Source organism: Prionailurus bengalensis, chromosome C2 (genome assembly GCF_016509475.1).
Source record: "Prionailurus bengalensis isolate Pbe53 chromosome C2, Fcat_Pben_1.1_paternal_pri, whole genome shotgun sequence".
Lineage (NCBI taxonomy): Eukaryota > Metazoa > Chordata > Mammalia > Carnivora > Felidae > Prionailurus > Prionailurus bengalensis.
In genome coordinates, this window is record NC_057350.1 from 1,550,470 (window position 1) to 1,572,164 (window position 21,695).

The 21,695-nt window shown below is 55.8% G+C and overlaps 1 protein-coding gene across 1 annotated transcript in view; it reads right to left on the minus strand.

The window, feature by feature from the left end:
• ADARB1 (adenosine deaminase RNA specific B1) overlaps positions 1–21,695 on the minus strand; it is a 141,385-nt gene that overhangs the window by 94,168 nt on the left and 25,522 nt on the right. The gene's annotated exons all lie outside the window — the stretch shown is intronic.

A 21,695-nucleotide genomic window follows, 5' to 3' on the forward strand; every position in this document is an offset into this window, starting at 1 on the left:
ATCTTCACCGTGACAGTGGTCTCACCAGTGTCTCAACACTTACTAAATTTCACACTTTAAAATATGTGCAGTGTTTTGTTATCAGTTATGTCTCAAAAAAGCTGGCTTTAAGAAAGACTACTTTGGGGGCGCCTGGGTGGCTCAGTCGGTTAAGCACCCAACTCTTGGTTTCAGCTCAGGTCATGATCTCGCAGTTCGTGGGTTCAAGCCCCATGTTGGGCCCTGTGCTGATAGGGTGGAGCCTGCTCAGGACTCTCTCTCTCAAAAATAAATAAACATTTTCTTAAAAAGAATAGTTTGTTTTATATTTTAAAACCCTTCATCTTACTTTGTAAAGTGAATTAGTAAACATTAGTGAAAACATTTTTACGACCTGAGGGAAAACATTATTTTTTTGAACTCTGAATAATCTAACGTTTTATGGGAAATTAAACCTCACTGCAAACATTAAAACAACTCATTAAGTAGGCCAGGGAGCTCTCCCTATCCAGCTACACTTTACTGTCGTACAACCATTCCCAGAGGGACCCAATGCTCCCAACACTAGGAATGAGCTCTGTGTCTCCAGAGAGAAGGCAACTGGGGGGCGGGGGGGTTGGAGGTGGAGACAGAGACAGAGACACAGAGCGGGGAGGGGGGCGAGCACTCGAGAGCATTGCTCTGCTGCACCTGCTCTCCCGCATTCGGGTCCAGCAGGGCGTGTGGCCCTGGTGTCAGGGGCAGCACCCACATCTTCCCAGCCCAGGAGACGAAAGTCTCAGTTCATGGCTCGGTGGGGGGGCGCCTGAATCACCAGGACGGCAGGCGGGGAAGAACAGATAAGCAGGGTGTGGGAGGTGCTCTGAGCCCTCCCTGGCCTGGGCACCTGCTCCCTTCAGGACGACCGCCCACCCTTTGGCCCCATACATCAAAACAACCCAAAAAGGCCAACGGGCCAGAAGAGGCGCCTCTGCTACAGGGGAGCATGCTGGTGTGGTGGCAGGGCCTCCAGACGGGGGCTTCCGGTCCTGGTTCTCAGCACCTCTGCGGGTGGGCTTGCTTACCAGGCATCAGGAAGTGGAGGTCTTCTGAGTGGGGCTTGGGGCCTCTGTTTTCCATGACTAACGAGGTTATGTTAGAGATCCCCCTACACTAAAGGAGAGGGGGCGCCTGGGGGGTTCAGGGGGTTAAGCGTCTGACTCTTGATCTCTGCTCAGCTCACGATCTCATGGTTTTGTGGGTTCGAGCCCCGCATCGGGCTCTATGCTGACAGCACGGACCTGCTTGGGATCCTCTCTCCCTCTCTCTCTGCCCCTCCCCTGCTTGCCCGTGCACATGCCCTCTCTTTTCTGCAGGGGGTAAACGTCCCGCAGAGAAGAACCGGGTGAGGAGCAGCGCCCCACAGAGGCGCGTCCACTACCTGTGTCCTGAGCGGAAAACAGCCAAGGAATTCAACAGCACTGCCGCTCCACACGGGATCATCACAGCGTGGACCGAAAACACGTGCAGCGAAATCTCTCCGGGGAAAAGCAGCACATAGACCCCTACCCCCCGGGCCGGCCGTTCTTTGCTAACCTGCACCGCGTCTTGTTCCGGTGACCCGAGGAGGCCTGCGGAAATCCAGAGTGACAGCAGGCCATCTGCCATGTCGGCGGGATGAATAATACATCTGCGTATAAAAAAGACCCCAGGGAACCCCAGAAAGTGTCACCAATATTTGCTACCAGGCAATGAGACTAACGGTGCCTCTTTCTTCCTGTTTTGCATCTGCGCAAAGTACGCCCAGCGTACGGTGAGCATATTTTGTTTTCAAATAAAACATAAAATCTCTTACGAGAAACTCAGAGACAAGAAGCGTCCTTCAAAGACGCTGCCAGCGAGCTCAGGCACAGGGCCTGCCCGGACCCCTCCCCTCAGACAAGGCCAATTCCCAGACGGATCCTGTGATAAAACAGCTCCGACCAGCAGCTGTCCTGTGCTGAGCCCCAGGGGCGCTGGTCTTGAGGACAGGAGGACGTGGGGACCCGCAGCCCAGGCCATCTTCCCCGGCACCCCCAGAAAGCACTTGTCCTTCCCCCCGGCACCCACCCTCGCGCCAAGGACCCAGTCTCCACCGGTAAAGCCAGCACCAGCTCCTTACACGAAGAGGCCATGTGGCAAACAGGGCTCTTCGGCTTTTGGCTCTGCAGGAAAGGATCACACAAAGCCCTCTGAAGGAGGAGTCCTCGTCCCTAACACTTAATTAGGCGGGTACCCTTGCCCCAGACCTTCGGAGAGACACTGAACCCCCCCCCCCCCCCCCACCGAGCAAGGCCAGGGCTCTTGGGCTCACCACCCCGACACCGTGGGTTAGGTAACGGCCCTGCAGGCCGTGCGGCGGGTGAAGCTGGAGGGCGAGCACCCCCTCTTCGCACACCCCTCACACGTCACAGCTGCACGCAGAGGGCAGGACTCGTGCAGGAACGCTGGGGTTTCACGGCTACAAATAAACCAGCTCTCTCTACAACTAAACTCACGTAATGACTACGCAAAGTTCAAACCCCAAGGATGCGGGAAAAGGGGTCGACTCCCGTTGAGGCCAAAGACATGTGCCCACAGGAAGTCACAACCTTAACTACACGACTCAGGTGAACGGCGTGTGGTTGCATCTGCCGCCCCCGTGTGACCTCTGAGCCGGTTCCGGCTGTGCCCTGCCGGGGGGGACGCGGGCCACCCAGAGCCTCCGCGGGAGCTGCCCGCCACCCCAACCCGAGCGCCCAGCGAGGACACCAGCGTGCCACACAGCTGCCGTACCTGCCCGCCGGCCCCAACTCTGTGGCCGGCAGCTGGACATCAGGACTCAAGTGCGTCATCTCCTCCTGACCACCGCAGGAGATCAGACATCCAAAATCATGCACTTTTGCACTTCTGGGAGGAGGAAACAGGACTAAGCTCACAACGCCATCCATCACCAGCTGACTGGGCCCCCACAAAGCTCGCTTGTGAGCAGGTTTGGACCGCGAGCTGGAGAAGCGTGCCTCCCAAAGGCCGCCCTGCTTTACGGCGGCTGCTGTTGACGAACAGCTCCGGGCCCCCCTGCCCGGCAAGCCCTGGCCTCTGTACACGACATTGGGACCCACACGCCCACAGTTAGCAACGGAGCTGGGCTCGTCTGCTTGAAAGTCCAGCTCCCCAGCGCCCGGTGCCTCGGGCTTCCCCTCCCGGGATCCGGGGCTGCCGGCAGTGCCTCCCGCACGGGGTTATTTCAAAGGACTGAACAGAATGCTCAATATTGCTGGCTGCTAACGGGACAGTAACAGCCACCTAAACCAGTACTTTGCAACCGGACCGGAGCCGACCAGGGAGCCCAGACACGCCGTCATCATCGACAGCTAAGTGACAAACGGTCTTCAGGTTTGTTTCAGCGTGATCACACCTGTACAAGGTTCAGCTCACGCCCCACCTCCTCTGGGAAGACCTTGCGCTCGCAAAGTTCTCCCAGTGAGTGAGGAGGCCCCCGGCCCCCAGACGGTCAGATGGCCTCACCCCGGCGCCTCCAGGACCAAACCCAGCACCGTCCTGACACACGCCCTGGGGTTGCAGTGGGCTCCGTGGAAAAGGCCATTACAGCGGATCTCCCACGCCTGCCACGGGCACGGCAACGCCCCCGCGTCCTCCCGACACGCCTGATCAACTCCGCTCCCTTCCTACTGCTGCTCCAGCCACAGGGCTGCAGGCCTTTTAAGGGAGGAACAGAGAGCCTCCCCCGCCCTCAGGCCCGTGGCGAGCGCCTGCTGTTTAGGTGCTAATGTGACTGGTACGCGGGGTATGTCTACTAATCCTAACATTCATTAAAAGGAAACTTTAAGCCGCGACCGTGTGAGATCACATGCTTCTCGATTTACAAAAGAATTCTAGTCCTTCAGCAGCCGTTTAAAAGTACTTTTAACTAACTAAACATTCATCTTCTCATCTGTGATATGTGTACATGACTAATCATAACAGTGGATCGCTTAGAAAAGTAAAAGCCAATTGCGACTTCCAACTTGAAATCTCTGAAAAATTTATAAAGTGGCTAAGCTAAACTGACCCCTGCACTTGGCAAGGAAGAGCTAACGGGCCGCAACCGTGCCGACCGTGGGCAGCTCGTTTATACGGTGACGGATGGCAAACCTCTCAGTAGGTCAGGCACACGCCAGGCGGGCAGGAGCCTGGCAGGCGAGGCCGCGGACCACATCCCGGAGCACCGGGCAGACGGGCTCAGCCTCCCCGGGGCACCTTCCTAGGCAGGATCGAGGGCGCCAAGTTCTACAGGCACCTCCTTTCAAGGAAAGAGTTGAGGGCAAAATGAATCATTAACAGCTTACAAAATATTTTCAAATTTTATTACCACATTTTATTCCCCCAACTCGCCCTAGGGAAGGGACTCAAGCAAGGCAGGTAGATCCCTTTCTCATGGACAAATAAGCTAAACGGTACAAAGATGATGCTTGAAATACTAGAGGTTCTGCCTCCAGCTGCAGACCTTCTGTTACCCCTGTAGCCCCCCGACCCGGGCTGCGGCACAGGGGACACACAAGAGGCACCTCTGGGCTGGCACAGGGGACACACGGGAGGCACCTCTGGGCTGGCACAGGGGACACATGGGAGCCCTGCCTCTGGGCTGCGGCACAGGGGACACACGGGAGGCCCCTCTGGGCTGTGGCACAGGGGACGCATGGGAGCCCTGCCTCTGGGCTGTGGCACAGGGGACACACGGGAGGCCCCCCTGGGCTGTGGCACAGAAGACACATGGGAGGCCCCTCTGGGCTGTGGCACAGGGGACGCATGGGTGCCCTCCCTCTGGGCTGGCACCTCTGGGCTGCAGCACAGGGGACACACGGGAGGCACCTCTGGGCTGTGGCACAGGGGACGCATGGGAGCCCTGCCTCTGGGCTGTGGCACAGGGGACACACGGGAGGCCCCTCTGGGCTGTGGCACAGGGGACGCATGGGAGCCCTGCCTCTGGGCTGTGGCACAGGGGACACACGGGAGGCCCCCCTGGGCTGTGGCACAGAAGACACATGGGAGGCCCCTCTGGGCTGTGGCACAGGGGACGCATGGGTGCCCTCCCTCTGGGCTGGCACAGGGGACACACGGGAGGCCCCTCTGGGCTGTGGCACAGGGGACACACGGGAGGCCCCTCTGGGCTGCGGCACAGGGGACACACAGGAGGCACCTCTGGGCTGGCACAGGGGACACACGGGAGGCCCCCCTGGGCTGGCACAGGGGACACACGGGAGGCCCCTCTGGGCTGTGGCACAGGGGACACATGGGAGGCCCCTCTGGGCTGCGGCACAGGGGACACACAGGAGGCACCTCTGGGCTGGCACAGGGGACACATGGGAGGCCCCTCTGGGCTGCGGCACAGGGGACACACAAGAGGCACCTCTGGGCTGGCACAGGGGACACATGGGAGCCCTGCCTCTGGGCTGCGGCACAGGGGACACACGGGAGGCACCTCTGGGCTGGCACAGGGGACACACGGGAGGCCCCTCTGGGCTGTGGCACGGGGGACGCATGGGAGCCCTGCCTCTGGGCTGTGGCACAGGGGACACACGGGAGGCCCCCCTGGGCTGTGGCACAGAAGACACATGGGAGGCCCCTCTGGGCTGTGGCACAGGGGACGCATGGGTGCCCTCCCTCTGGGCTGGCACAGGGGACACACGGGAGGCACCTCTGGGCTGTGGCACAGGGGACACACGGGAGGCACCTCTGGGCTGGCACAGGGGACACACGGGAGGCACCTCTGGGCTGGCACAGGGGACACACGGGAGGCACCTCTGGGCTGTGGCACAGGGGACGCATGGGAGCCCTGCCTCTGGGCTGTGGCACAGGGGACACACGGGAGGCCCCCCTGGGCTGTGGCACAGAAGACACATGGGAGGCCCCTCTGGGCTGCGGCACAGGGGACACACAAGAGGCACCTCTGGGCTGGCACAGGGGACACACGGGAGGCACCTCTGGGCTGTGGCACGGGGGACGCATGGGAGCCCTGCCTCTGGGCTGTGGCACAGGGGACACACGGGAGGCCCCCCTGGGCTGTGGCACAGAAGACACATGGGAGGCCCCTCTGGGCTGTGGCACAGGGGACGCATGGGTGCCCTCCCTCTGGGCTGGCACAGGGGACACACGGGAGGCACCTCTGGGCTGTGGCACAGGGGACACACGGGAGGCCCCCCTGGGCTGTGGCACAGAAGACACATGGGAGGCCCCTCTGGGCTGTGGCACAAGGGAAGCACAGGAGGCCCCTCTGGGCTGCGGCACAGGGGACGCATGGGTGCCCTCCCTCTGGGCTGGCACAGGGGACACACGGGAGGCCCCTCTGGGCTGTGGCACAGGGGACGCACGGGAGCTCCGCCCCACCCCCCAACCCCCGGCTGTGGCACAGGAGACAAACAGGACCCTTTACGACTCATAGTTCATCTGTCAACCACCTGGTGACCCTCGGGGCCTCGGGGATGGCTGCTCTGGGATCACGGCCCGTCCGCCCAGGACGTCCAGTTCACCGCCACCGCATCTTGTGGTAATTACTAACCGCAGGCCCTTTCACTCTCAAAAGTGTCCCCATTGCAGCAGTATACTGCCCGGCCACCCACTTTAATACAAGCCCGTGTCCCCAAACCAGAGGTGAGAGAGGGGCTTACGGAGGACTGCCAGCCACCTCCCTGCCCACCTCACAGCAGGCGGACGATCCTCGCGCCTCTTTCCACCCAACCGCACTTAGAACAGAAGGCGCGTCTCGCGGAGCAGCTCTGCTTGGAGGTGAACCTGAGGTAAGGGCTCCCCGGTGACCGCCCGGCCCCCGCCCAGGCAGCCCGGGAGGAAGGGGAGAGCAGCGCTGCGAGCAGTCCCAGAGCGCAGGGAAGGGAGGTGGATCTCCAGGGAAGTTGCCCCACGTGTGCTCAGGTCTCGAAGTATTTATGTCTCCTTGAAACCTGAAGGGGACAGGCAAGGCCAGAAGGCACCGAGGCAGAGCCCGGCGGAGTCACCCGGTCTCAGACACTGATTCTAGCTATATCTGTAGCCACACAGAAGCGAGCCAATTCCTTTCGCTCACGAGGGAAACAGGTTTGCTTGTTTTCGAGAAAACGTGTAGGTGTGACGCCAGCTGTGGCAGAGAGCACCGTCCCCCCACCCGCCCTCCTCCCTGGTGACACAAGTTCCGGCTGGGCCCCGTGACCACGCAGCACGTGGAAGAAGCGCTCGGTCTCACGGGCAATGGGAGCACGGGACGCCACGGTGCACCCTCCAGAACAGAAGACGGTCGATGCCGAGCAGGGGTGCGAGAGCTTGGCTCTGGGAGCACCGGCCCTTCGGCTCCGCGTACCTTCCCGCGTGTGGCACTGCTCCCGGCGGTCAAAGCCCCTGCGGAGGGGTGGGAGGCGGAGAGGCCTCCGTGCCGCCTCCTGAGGCGGTGACGGGCACCCGAGCATCCCGGGGGCTGGACCAGGACAGCGGTCCCCGCGCAGCACCTGCAGGCGTCTGCCAGCAGAGTAAAAGCTGACGCACGGCTCGTTTCTATGAAGCAGGACAGGAATGTCTGTTTTCATAACACTTTACAGAAGATTTGATTTAATACGTTTACGTATTACCTTTTAAAAAGAATGGCAAAAAATAAATTATGTACTCAAAATAAAATGGATCCTGACCGCAACTGTAACTAGAAACAGGAAAGGCAGCAGCGACCCAACCCGACCCTTAGAGTTTCCAGAGGGATGGATACACGGGTAAGACATTAGGGTTATTCCTCGGGCTGCCATAGGCGAGCAGTTTAACCTCCCAGGAACTAAAACAGATTCCTGTCAGGGACGAGGCCCTAGTTCGGTTCTCGAAGAAAAGCGTACAAACCAAATAATGAACAAAGTCTCCCACTCTTGCCTCACCTGGCTCCCTGACAAAACGTGCCTCGCACGCCCCCCCCGCGTCCCCCCGCCCCACCCCCGTGCTGAGAACCTGCCAGACTGCCTGGAAACACAAAAGTTCGCACGCACGTACTACTTGCCAAAGAAGTTGGAAAAGGCATCGATAAGTATTTCATAGAATAAACAGATTAGCATTTGAAAGTTTGTTTCGTGAACGGAAAACGCTAGACGTGCTGTCCTGGGGTAACCTTCGCCACCTTCAGAGTCAATTGCTGACCGTGGCTTCTCCTCGGGGAAGAAGATGATGCGGGGAAGAGAATCTCACATTTTCTTCTCAAAATTTAGAAGCGAAAAGGTCAAGTAAAAATAAATACAAAGCAAGCTAACTAATTTGAGCTCCTCTCCTCCCTGTACTAGCCAACAGAGCAGAAAGCTAAAGTTAAAAATAAAGGAAGTGTGAGTTTTCTGGAGAAAGGGCTGTGGGGTAAAAATACACGTTCACATCTGACTTCCAGCTGAAACGGGGCCAGCTGGCAACCCTCCTCTGCTGTGTTCCGTTTCCACCAAACACCTGGAAGGACAGGAGCATAAAGAGAGAGAACTGCTCACGGCACCGGCGAGAGCCACAGACCGACAGACAGTCTCATTCCTGCGAACGTCTACTTGGAGCTCCGAAGGAGGGCGTCGGGGGAAATACGGTGTTTTTACTTACAACTAGCTCGAGTTGGCTTTCCTGCGGCGCGCGGAGCAAAGCACCCCGGGGCATGACATCCGCAAACCTGGAAACCCCCAAAGGTGTGCCACTAGGTTGAGGACACCGCAGCCACCCACCCACCCTTCACCAACGGTCAGTGCCAGGAGGGCGCCCGGGGTCGGCGAGCAGAGCGGCGAGGCCAGACGGGGCGCGGGGTGACCGGCTCACGGCCACCCAACCGGCTCGCAAAACGGGAACCTGCTCCCAAGTCAGGATGTGGCAGTCCCCACCGGCACACACACGCACACACGCGACACGCACGCACACACACACATCTGGGCCCAAGCACCCACGCGGTGTGCACGCGCACACAAAGGCACACACACACCCAGGCCCAAGAACCCACGCGGTGTATACATGCACACACACACACACACACACACACACACACGGGCCCAAGCACGCACATGGTTGTGCACATGCACACACACCCAGATGTACACACACACACGTGTATGTGCACGCACGCCCGCTCCCTCGGAGGCAGCGGCCAGACCGGCGGCTGACACACGAACCCCAGAGCCCGAGGGGCCGAGCAGGCCCCAGCGCGGCCCCGAGGGCTATGCGTGTCGGGCAGCAGCTCAGCGAGTCGCCTCGGTTCGTCATCCATCACGAGCGCCGAACGTCAGCAGTGCTCACGTCCTGAGGCTGCAGAGAACAAATGAGCGAACAGATATAAAGTGACATCCGCACCCGGTGACGCCCGCGTGCACGCGTGTACACACGTGAAGGCACCGCCCAAGACGGTGACACGGGGTGTCAGAGGGGTGAGACGACTTCCTCCATTTCTTTTTCTCGTCTCTGGCGTCTGAATGTCCCGTGATGAAGCGTGCAATCGAATAAGAGAAGGCGTCAGAGAGGCAAGGCCACGCCCGGAAAGGGCGCAAGGTGCAGAGAAGGCGGCTGCCACGCCCTGCCCCGGACCTGCCCTCGGTCTCCCGCCAGCCCCGCGGCGCAGGCTTCCTGCTGTCCCTGTGCTGTCCCTGCTTTGACCAGTGCAGCTGAGCTAGTGAACTCGCATTTCTGCTTAATTTAAATGTAAAAAGCCACGTGCGGCTAGTGGCACCACCTTAAATGTCAATTTAATTGTTAAAGCAGCGCAGGGAGGTGGGTAGGGTATCAGGGCACGAGTCAGGGTCCCCAGGACCCCCTGCGCAGCGGCCACTCAGAATGAGGCCTTGATGTCCACTCGGTCCCCCAAATTAAATGAAGTCTGAGGTCCTCGGGCCAAGAGCAGGCAGATGCCAGTCAACGAGAGCACGGCACTTCTGCCAGCTCTGACCGGCTTGTGCCAGCACAGCCTTTAAAGGACAGGGCTCCTCTTACCGTGCAGCCCGGCCGCACAGGCCCAGGTGACCAGGCTGAGGCCGTCCAGCCAGGGCACAGCTCCTGGCAGGGCAGCTGTGGCGACAGGAGCAGTACAGAACCGGGGCAGCAAGGCCTCAGCAGTAAGAGCCACGGTGGAGGGGAGAGCGGCCAGTGCCCCGTAGGCCCCTAATACGGCTAACGTCCTGCACACGCACCACGTGAAGAAAACGCACAAACACATCCTCCAGATGGTCAAAGGTCACCAATGAGGAAAGGCCAGAGTGAGCAAACCCCAAGCAGGCTATCAAAAAGGGGCCAGTGGGGGCGCCTGGGGGGCTCGTGATCTCGTGGTTCATGGGTTCGAGCCCCGCGTCGGGCTCTGTGCTGACAGCCTGGAGCCTGGAGCCTGCTTCCGATTCTGTGTCTCGCTCTCTCGCTGCCCCTCCCCCACTCACACTCTGTCTGTTTCTCTCACAAATAAACAAACATTAAAAAATAAAAAATAAATTAAAAAGGGGCCAGTAAAATATCAGGACTCGCTGTGTGGCAGGCACCGTCCCCCCTCCCTGACCGCCGAGTGTGGCTGCTGTCGTGTCTCACTGTCCCGTGGCTCACGCCAACCCAAGTGGGAGGCGGTGGCTCGGGAGCCCCCAGCAGCTGGCGGGGCCGACGCTGACCCTCCCGTCCACCCGCCGGCGAGCAGGTGAGCGCCTCCCAGCCTGTAGGGGCCTTGGCCTGGGACCCACCCCTCGTGCCCCACTGGACTCAAGAGGACTGGAGGCAGGACACGCGCTCGCGCCGTGTCCTCGCCCCCGCGAGGCTATCTTCTCTGTGTAGACCGCACTCGAGCAGAGGAAAGGACCATGTGCTCTTAGATCCACACTGGGAGCCACACAATTAGGTTTTAAATTAAAACAATTCAGCCTTTAACAAAAACCTGGGAGCAGAGAACGCACTCTACTGTCAGCAGGGGGTGTCTGTTGTCAGCTGGTGGTGGGAGGGCCAGGCCTGTGGCTCAGGAACTGGTTTCCGGCACAGCCCAGAGCAGGGGTTCTGCCCTGCTCTCCAAGTCCTCCTGTGTGTCTCTCCTCTTCTCCCTCTGACTTCCTCAGTCCAGATCCCCAAGACAGACCCCAGCTTCACGAGGCCCACATTCTCGGCACCGCCTGCACACGGCTGGCCTTGCCACCGAAGGGCAGGTCCCACTAAGGTGGGCGACCCAGCCTGTGATGGTGCAGTGGGGCCACAACCACACGGCCTGCAGACAGAGCACTGCCTTCTCACCGAGCTCTCGTCTCCCTCAGACACCTCCCCGTCAAATGGGCTGGGACATCCAAAATGCACACAGGGACACCCTGAGAAAACAGGCAGCAGGGCAGACATCCCCAGAGTTAACAATCCCTCAGTGTAGGGATGAGGCGTGGTGGGGTTTGGAGGAGAGAAGAAACAGCCCAGAGGAACCACAGGGCCAGTGAGGGAGCTACAAGGACACCTGGCAGGTTCCCCAAAACCCACTGCCTCCACGCGGTTAGTGCCCACACCCTAAGGTGTCTAGAGGCAGAACTGTGGTTTTCTCGTCAAGTCCACTTTAAAGAATACCGCATGCGAGTAAGCTCAGAGATTAACAGCCAGAAACGTCAACACTCTCCAAGGAGCCGAAGACACCCGCCTGCTTTGCTTAACGCGTCATTTCCGATTAGGCACACGCACTGGTGACGGCTTTCAAGAGGTGGCTTGTTCGCCAATGTGATGAGCGAAGACCCGGATCTCAGGGACGCTGAAGGGCCATTTTCACGTGTGTGCACGCATAAGTGTGCGCAAGTGCACACGTGCACGTCTCTTTGTGCCTTTGCCTATTTTCCTACAGGATTTTGGTCTTTGCTCCCCCAAGACTTTTGAATCTGTGTGGCACAGCACCAAGAATTTTCTCACAACCGATTCTTTCGTCTTTTGACTTTACGTAGATTCTTCTGTTGCTGGTTTGTGCGGGTAGGGCAGTTTCTCACTGTCGTCGTATATTTTCAGTCCGTTTCGACCATCTTTTCTTCGGGTGAACCTGAATGTTCAGCTATACTTTTAAAAGCCTCGCCCAACACGCAGGTCATATGCAGCTGTGTTCTTGTCAAACACTTGAACAGTTTCATCTTGCACAGTTAGCTCCCTGACCCGCCTGGCGCTTACTCCCGCACGTGGCGTGAGGCAGACACCCGACGCTGTGTCTCACAAAACGGTGTTCAGCTGTCCCAAAGTCCCTTTGAAAAAGTCCCCTGTGACCCGGCAATCGGAGATACCACTTGAATCGAACGTTACGTTCCCACCGGTACTCGGGCTTGTTCCAGAGCCGCCTACCACGCTGGCCGCGCCATCGTCATGCTCCTTTACGTCGAGGGGCTTTACGGTGTGTTTTAAAGTCTGGACGGGCTATGTTCCCCCCCCCCCCGACCCCCCAGCCGTTCTCTTCTGCGTTTCTGGGTATCTGTGCATGCTTGTTTTTCCGTGTCAATTTTAGGATCCAGGGAAATAATGACTCCTGTTGCTCTCATATTTTTATGGAGACCCCATTAAATGTGTGCATGAAGCTGGTGGAGAAGTGCCATTGCAATGATGCCGTGACAAGCTAACCGAGAACGGGGCCCTCCCTCTGCTCAGGGCTCCTTTTGTGTCTTTCTCAAGAGGTTTCCGAACGGTCTTCACTTTTCAACAGCTCTTACCACACGCGTTCGTGAGTACTGCTTCTCTTTTGTTGCTGTCGTGAATGGGGCTGCCTCCCCCAAATACCTTCTAACTGGTTATGTTTGTGAGTACGAACGTTATGTTGATGTTTGTATGTTACATTTTTATTTCTGCTGCCTTAACTAGTTTTTATTATGTGAGCTTTTTTAACCGCTGATTCTGAGGCTGTGCGGTCCCACGTGGTGGCCACTGTACGGGACAGCACGCTGCTGCGGGAGGTTCCGTTGGACAGGACCCTCTCTAGGGTTTCCTGAGTATCCTGCAAACGGATCATTTTACCTAGGCTATTCCACATTTTACGCCTTCGTTTCCTCTTGTCCTCTCCTCAACCTGGCTGGTAAGAACGTTAGGATCCCCCTTGAAATTCTTTTTAAGTTTATTTATTTTTGAGGCGGGGGAGGGGCAGAGAGAAGGGAGAGAGAGAGTCCCAAGCAGGCTTCAAGCTGTCAGCACAAAGACCAACTACATGGGGCTTGAATTCACAAACCTCGAGATCATGACCTGAGCTGAAATCAAGAGTTGGGACACTTAACCAACTGAGCCCCCCAGGCGCCCCTAGGGTCCCATTTACAATTTTTAATGAAACTGCACATCTTCTGCCCTGCCCTGCCCTGCCCTGGGGCCTCGGCGGCGTCCAGTATCTCATCCTGCTGTGGGGAGGACAGCGTGAGGGGAGGACAAATTAGCACCGAGACGTACCACGCTGGGCTAGGTCCTCAACGTCTTCGCCCTTCCGGCCCACGTTGAAACCGTGGATAAGACTTCTTTCACAGACAAAAACAGAACTTCCATCTAAAACAAACTGAACAACTGACGTTTGTGAGTCCTGAAAAAGAGATACTTAGGTGGCTAAACGTTTCTTTTTTATTGGAATTTGGAATAAACACAAAATGGACGCCTGAACCCCATTTCATTACTTCAGTATCCCAACAGTCAGGTGTCACACCCGCTCCGCCCCCAGCCACGCGCCTCCCACTTACGAGGGGCCTGTCATCGCGCGCACCCCTGGCTCGGAGTACCTCCCACCAGAAGGACCCTAATCCACCTCAGCACCAAACCGGGCTTGTGAGAGTAGAGCAGGCTAAACTCCCTTCACATGGCTGGGAAAATTCACTCTTGGCTAACTTGTTGTTTGGACTAATTCCCAAGTCACTCGTTTTTAGAAGGATGAGAGAAAAGAGGGGCAGACGGCAAACACACCCGAGGCCCTCGGCTTCCCCGGGGCTCTCCCCGACTTTACGTGGAGCCGCGCGGCTGGGAAGCTCAACCCAGATACCATGGTATGCACATCCACAAACCTGTCTCTAGTGCACATGGTTAGGACGGCCTCAGAGAAGCGATAATGAACGCGTTCAGAATGGTTAGTTAATTGACAGCCTATATTTAACTCAACACATAAGTCTAGGCTGCAACAATGAACATGACCACGACCCACACTGAACACAGAGAGCTTGGTTAAATATCATAAAAGGGCTTTAAAATCAGCAGGCATCATGGCCAAGTGAAAAAAGGGAACTTATAAAATAAAAGGAATTTACTAAGCCTGTTGTTACAGGATACAATTGCAATAAAGGCAAAGGAATCAAAGGCAACATGGAAAAGAAAAAGACGAAAGGCAACAGCGTTGAAAGCTTGAAATCCTACCGGTAACACTTGAGAATCTTAGAACAACTTCATCAACAACTCAAGAAGCAAGGAATTCTAAAACGTGAAATGACATTAAGGTGGCCTTTTTCTCACGGAAGAGTTTCCCAGCCAGACCGTTGACCCCCCCTGCACAGTCGTTTCACAGAACAGAGACAACAGTGCAAGCCAGACCGAAAAAGCAGAGGCCGATCTCAGCCACAATTCCTAGACATGGGCGCGCTGTGGAAGGAAAACTCACCCCACAAGGTCAGAAGGCCTGCACGTGGTGGGTTTCTAGCACGTCTGAAGACCAGCAGGCCACACTACCAGGTCCTTCCTGCACCTTCCCACAGCCCCATACGTTGTCATGAAGGAGCCCAGTTCTCGAAATACACGTACGACCCACAAACGTGTACTCATACGAGGGAAGTTTAGGAGCAAGGGTAGGAACAGCGCAATGTTAGGCTGCTTTTTTATCTGCACAATGTTCAAATGATTCGAGATTTCCTTACGCCTAACTGTTACAGGTGGTCTCATTTAAAATATATTCAGTGATGTGTGACCTGAGAACCACTGACACTGTAAGGGGGCACCTGAAGAAAATAGAGAAACCAGGCCATCTATCTCTTTTCATCACACTGAAAAGGCCAAAATGAGACCAAATCTCTAAAACATCACAAGTGACACAGTCAAATATCAAACATTCAAAGGACCAAAGATGCACCTAAAACATAACAGAAAATCACCGAGGACGTGAACCCGACACCCACGTCCCCTCGCTTTGTCTCCGCGCTAACCCTGGGGTCTGACTCGTGTGTACTGCATCCAGGGTTATTTCCCCCCGAGGAAAGAAATGCCAACTTTATGTTAATGTCATAAAAACCACGACTCCCGGCAGCCAGCAGTCCCCTCAAGAAGAGGCGCAGGAGCGAGTATGGGGCAGCGAGCGTGCTGAGCAAGGACCCGGGGCAGGCTCCGGGGCGCTCATGGGGACACCCCCGCCCACACTTCTCTGCTTTGAGCCCCTCGCGGTGTCCCCTGCAATGCCACGTCTGTCCAACTCGGCCAGAACAGACCATCTCAACTTTGCCGCAGCTGCCTACGAGCCAGTTGGACGGGAGTCCCATCTCGAAGCTCTCGGAGAACCCCTCCTTGAGAAACACCTCTGTTCCTGGTGCAACCCCACTACCCGCGTCTCCCAGCAGCAGTCAGGCTGGCCCCTGCCCTGGTCCTCCCTCTTCTTCTGGACTCTGACTACCTCCCTGGGCTCCCACGGTAAACAGGTGCAGAGGGCAAGGGCCCCTGTCCTCTGGCCCTGCTCCTTCACACCCCACGCTGCACGGGACAACCACAGAATGCAAACTTCCAACATCTGGGCAGCACCTAACCCGGAAGTAACCACACCCACAGATGCGCATCCCTTTAAACCAACAGGAAATGCAACCCAACACAACTTCCTCTCAGCCAGATCACAATGGCGCCCGAGGCCTTCCAAGGCCTCCCAGGACAGGGCATGTATGAGAGAGGAGAAGCGGGGGAGGGGGGGGGACACGGGTGGCAGCAGGCCTAGTGACTCAAGTTAAAACACTAACACATGTGTGAGGACACTGGCCAGGAGGGCCCTGCAAGGGAAGCCCCTGGACTTGCGGTCACTAAGACCCCCGCCTTGCCCAGGGGCCCTCACTGCTGAGTGGAGTCTGTCTGGCAAAACCAAAGGATAAGCTGCTTAGAATACCCAACAAAAGTGTTCAATCTACAAGGAGAACCAAGGGGACAGTTAACACAAAAGCCAACGATACTTAGGGCAGAGGATGAGCACACAAAAGGAGCTTCTAAGGAATTATTAGCTTCTTTAAAAACACTATCTTTTAAAAGAGACTTTCTTTTTTAAAACCATCTTAGGGGCGCCTGGGTGGCGCAGTCGGTTAAGCGTCTGACTTCAGCCAGGTCACGATCTCGTGGTCCATGAGTTCGAGCCCCGCGTCAGGCTCTGGGCTGATGGCTCAGAGCCTGGAGCCTGTTTCCGATTCTGTGTCTCCCTCTCTCTCTGCCCCTCCCCCATTCATGCTCTGTCTCTCTCTGTCCCAAAAATAAATAAATAAACGTTGAAAAAAAATAAATTTAAAAACCATCTTAGACTTAAAGAGAAACGGAGATGACATACAGCCAGCTCCCCCTTTATAAACTTCTTACGTTAACATGGTACATTGGTTACAATTAACGAGCCAATATGAACACTTTATTGTTAACTAAGCTAATGAGCCTTATAGTCAGGTTTCCTCAGTTTCCCCTGATGTCCTTCTTTTGTCCTGGGGCCCCCGTCCAGGACACCACGTGACCTTGATCGCATCCCTCTGCTTCTCCTCTGGGCTGTGACAGTTTCTCTGATGACCCTGACAGTGTCGAGGTGGACGAGTCAGGGATCTGGGGGGATGTCCCCCAGTGGGAGCGGCATGATGGTTTCTCGTGACTGGACTGGGGTCGCGGCTTGTTGGGGGGAAGTGCCCGTCTCTTCCCACCCGGCCCGGGCGGGTGCCATCAGCACGGCCTGTCACCGCTGATGTTGGCCGTGGTCACCTGGCGGAGGTGTGTCTGCCGGCTGTTTCCATCCACGTGACTCCTTCCCTCCCCCCACCGCCCCCCGTGGAAGGGAGTCGCCGTGCAGAGCCCGTGGCCCGAGGAGTGGGGAGGTGGGCTCCGCCCCCTGGGGACGGAGCAGCCGCGTAGACGATGTGGGACCCTCCTTCGGAGAAGAAATTCAGTCTGCGTATCAGGGCGTGCCTGGATCGTTTGCTGATGTCAGTCTGGACGCGTGCATGTTTATTTTACACGGTGGGCTATGATCCAACACGCCCTCCCTCTTGCTGGGACCGATCCGGCTCTGGCGGCCGGGAGCCCCTTCAGGTGGCTCCTGTGTCCCCCCTGACATGCCCATCGAGGTGGCGTTGTGTTGTTCGGGCACTTCCTTCCTGTCTGGGTTTACGTGTGCTCCAGGCTTACCTGGGGCATTTCCTGCCCGACCCTAGAAAGGGGCCCTTGCTCTTTATTTTTTATATGCTCTTTTTTTTTTTTAATGTTTATTTTATTTTAGAGAGAGAGAAAGAAAAGGAGAGAATGAGCAGGGGAGGGGCAGAGAGAGAGGGAGACGGAGAATCCGAAGCAGGCTCTGCACTGCCAGCAGAGAGCCTGATGCGGGGCTCGAACTCACGAGCCCACGAACCATGAGATCGTGACCCAAGCCGAAGTCAGATACTCAACTGACTGAGGAAGCCAGGCGCCCCTGTGTGCTCTTTTATGGAACATGCAGTTACACATCTGAAAAATATGCTTAACGGAAGAAGCCAGTTGTACCTACGTTGAATCCAACTTCTACTTCTGACACCAGCACCCCAAGCTTGTTCCAAGTAAATGGACTTCTCCCACTGCATACTGACTGGGTGGTGTAATGGGAGGGGCTACCTGCAGTGACTGGGATGGGGGAGGACGCCTAAACCTTTCATTTTCAACTGTTTGCACAATTATTTCCAAAGATATGCATACTTTTAGAATTTAAAACACATAGAACTATTTTAAACCCTTGTGTTGATTACAAGTAGAGGCCAAATCCAAGTAAGGAAGATACACCGACGATGCTGATGTGGAACAGAAATAAGCAAAAAGCATGCCGCGTGCGTAGAATTAATAAATAAACCACATCTGGCAAAGCCCCAGCTTTGTGTGACCCCAGCACATGTGACGACTCTCCCTGGGCTGCTTCTGGTTGCTCTTTCCCACCTAACGATCAGCAAAGACTTCGGTTCATAATGGACATTCAAAAAATTCACCTGTCTGGGGGCACCTGCCTGGCCGCACCTGCCTGGCTGACTCAGCTGGTGGAGGATGCGACTCTTGACCTCAAGGTCATGAGTTCGAGCCCAACCTTGGGTGCAGAGCTTACGTATTTGAAAAACAAATAAATTTTATTTAATTTAAATTAAAAATTCAAATGTCTGTATATGAAGTACATAGTTTTTGGAAATGTTCATAAGAGTTCTGCTTGGGGAGAAAAAATGTACAGTTTCAAAGATGGTAGAGTGCATCCTAACGTCCAAAAGCAAGAGTCCCCGGTTTACTTAAGAAATGCTTTCCTTCCAAACTGCAGTCCAGGAAGTAAATGTCGTACATGAGTAAAACCTGGGAGAAGCATTAACAACAACAACAAAAAAATGTCACAGCTACATCACAGGCATATTTAAGAAAAAGATACCATAATCTCAAGGTTTTTAAAACAAAACCTCCGTGTGCACACCGCAGGAGGAAAGGTTTCCGATGTCCCCAGAAAGCACTGACCCCAGGGATTTGCAGAATGCTGTAACACGCCAGGGGCATCCGCGTCCCCGGAGTCCCAGCTTAGCAGCTCCGCGGCCCCGGCCAGGGGCTGCGTGGGAGGCAGCCGGGCGTGCACCAGGGCGCGCGGGCGCGGGTGCGCGCGGGCAGGGCGGGATCCCGGGACCGACGGTTAACAGCCGCCAGCGGGAGTTGGCCGGGTGCGGCTGGCCAGACCGGACCCCACCAAAGAGGACCCTGAGAGGACCCTACAGAATAGACCTGCCGAGCGGCGGCCACTGCGACCAGCACCGGCAAGGAGACGCGCCCCGAGCGCACAGCCATGGCGACCCGGCCCACGCCGGCACTGCTGCTGCTGCTGGTGGCCCTGCTCCTGCCCGCGCAGACCTGCATGGAGCCGATGGGCACCGCACCCACCCCGACCGCGATCCCAGACGGCAACTCGTCGGCGGGCCGGCCCCTGCCGGGCACTGAGCTCAAGGCCGCAGCCCGCACCCCGCACCCCGCGCCTGGCCCTCTGGACCTGCTGGCCATGCTCATCCCTCTCGCCCTGCAGCTGATCCTCGGGTAGGGCGCCCGTCCAGCGCGGCCAGGACCCCCGGCGTGGACACAGAGCGCCAGGGCTCCCCTGCCTCCGCTCCTTGACTTCACTAATAGAAATGGATCCAGAAAAGGGAGAATCCCACCGCCACTGGTTTGCAGCCTGTGGCCACAAAGAAAGGTCACACCTCCTGCAATTCCATGTACAGACTGAAAGAAGTTGGCGACATCCTGCTGAGTTCAAGACAGGACTTGGGAACTTTGGGTACCTACACCTCTACCTTGGGAATTAGAAGATACTTTACCTTTATTTTGGCTCATTAAATTTATAAAGTCAAAAAATGATCAGGTAGTTTGCAAAGTGTTTCTCTGTACGGTGGGTGACAGGCAGAGGCTGGGCCTCCCGCCCACTGCAGCTCTGGAGAAGCTGGCAGTGCTCACGGGAGCTGGTGGCTGCATCTGACTTGGGGACAGCAGGTAACAAAGCCAGCACAATGACAGTAGGCATCCCCAAACCCACAGCATGCACACTCTGCTGCCCTTCCCATCCCAGCCCAACAAGAACCCTGGAGTATCATTTTAACCCAGTGCCAGAGAGCAGATGTATAGAACCTCACATAGTCATCAAATGCTGCTTTATTTTTGTACATGTTAAATCATTTTTACAATTTAAAGGTGACTTTTTTAAAACATCTCCTTTAAATTTTTTTAATGTTTATTTTTGAGAGAGACAGAGCATGAATGGGGGAAGGGCAGAGAGAGAGGGAGACACAGAATCCGAAGCGGGCTCCAGGCTCCGAGCTGTCAGCACAGAGCCCGCCATGGGGCTCGAGTCCATAAACCACAAGAGCATGACCTGAGCCGGAGTCGGACGCTTAACCAACTGAGACGTCCAGGTTCCCCTTAAAACACCTCTGTTAAATCTTGAACATGAGGTTTGGTAAAGCACGTGTTTGGAAAAGGGAAGATTAGAAGTTCGCCTGAGTTACATTCACACAAGTTTTATGCTATTTGTATACGTTTCTATCTTTATAAACCCACAACTGAACACCTCTCTACCAATATTTTTAGGCAGTACCTGGGACAAAGCCTAAAGTAGTTTCTGGAAGTTAATCTAATACAACCATCAACACACAGACACCCTCTCTGAAGTCTCTCGTCCATCGTCACACATGGACACTCCATTATTTCGGCTATGGGGCCTTCATAACCAAAGACGTGCCAGCCTTAGAGAGCATTCCAGAAACACCAAATTCAACAATCTTCAAAACAAGAACAGCATGTGTGAACAAACACTATGTTCTAGAATGCACACTGTGTTTAGTAATTATGCTTTGATTTATACAAAGTGATACAGTAGTGACTTGCATTGAACATAAGTGGCAAATTATTTTTTAAAGGCTTAAAGGCCAATCTAAAGAAAAATCCAAATTTAACAAGTTTTACTCTCTGCATTAAAGGATGACCAATTATAGCCTTATTTGACATAAAAGGAATAAGGAAAAGGCTGCTCTCCCACAGGAAATTACACTTTCTTGGTCACCAATCCCTACCACTTCTCTCTCACAGTAATGTTGAATTAACAACCCTTAACAGAAGCCATGGAAATTCCTATCGGATGATCCAAGGTTTAATTCCAATCCCAAGCATCTATCCAATTTTATCTCTACAGTTTGGAGAAGCCATTTCCAGCTCTACCTGCCCACTGGTAAAACAACTTGGGTATGTGTTTTTTGGGGAAAAGTATGTCCCTATACTGGAGACCAATCATTTCTGCTCTACAGGAAGATGCCCGGTCTGGCCTAAAACACTAAGAGTAACCTGGCCGTGTCTCCAACTCCAAGGCAAAGGCAGCAAGGCTCAGGGATAAGGTGACCAGCTCCTGACTTCCTGGACACTCACCCGTCTTGAGGGGCTCTGCCAGGTGCCCCGTCTGGCTCTTACTATCCAGACACTGTCTCACATGGTTCCCATGATCATTCAGTCCTCACAGTAATGAGGGAGGCATTAGTATCTCCATTTTACAGATCGGGAAACCAAGGCCCAGAAGGTGTCAAACAACGTGTCAGGGTCACACAGTGAGAGGTGGGGTTGGCATGGCTCAGACCAACAGTCTGGTTCCAGAGTCCAGGCAGATGCCCACTTCCTTCAGCTGCCCCTCAACTGAAGACAAGAGGATACCCCTACACATAAGCAGGTCTGGATCGTCTCAGAGGTGGGGGCCGCCATCTGATGGAGGAAGAGCAGCACAGGGAAAGCCACGAGGTGGCAACAGGCGAGGCATATACAAGAACCTGAAGACGCAAGGAGCTAGACTCAAGCAGACAGAGCGGTCGGAGGGAGGAGGCCGGGGGCCTGGACCCAAGCAGACAGAGCGGTCAGAGGGAGGAGGCCGGGGGCCTGAACTCAAGCAGACAGAGCGGTCGGAGGGAGGAGGCCGGGGGCCTGGAGCACGCGGGGAGAGCAGTCAGAGGGAGGAGGCTGGGAACAGGTGGGAGGCAGTCAAGCCCGGTGTCTGTGGGTAAGGAGTAAGTACAGTTTTACTG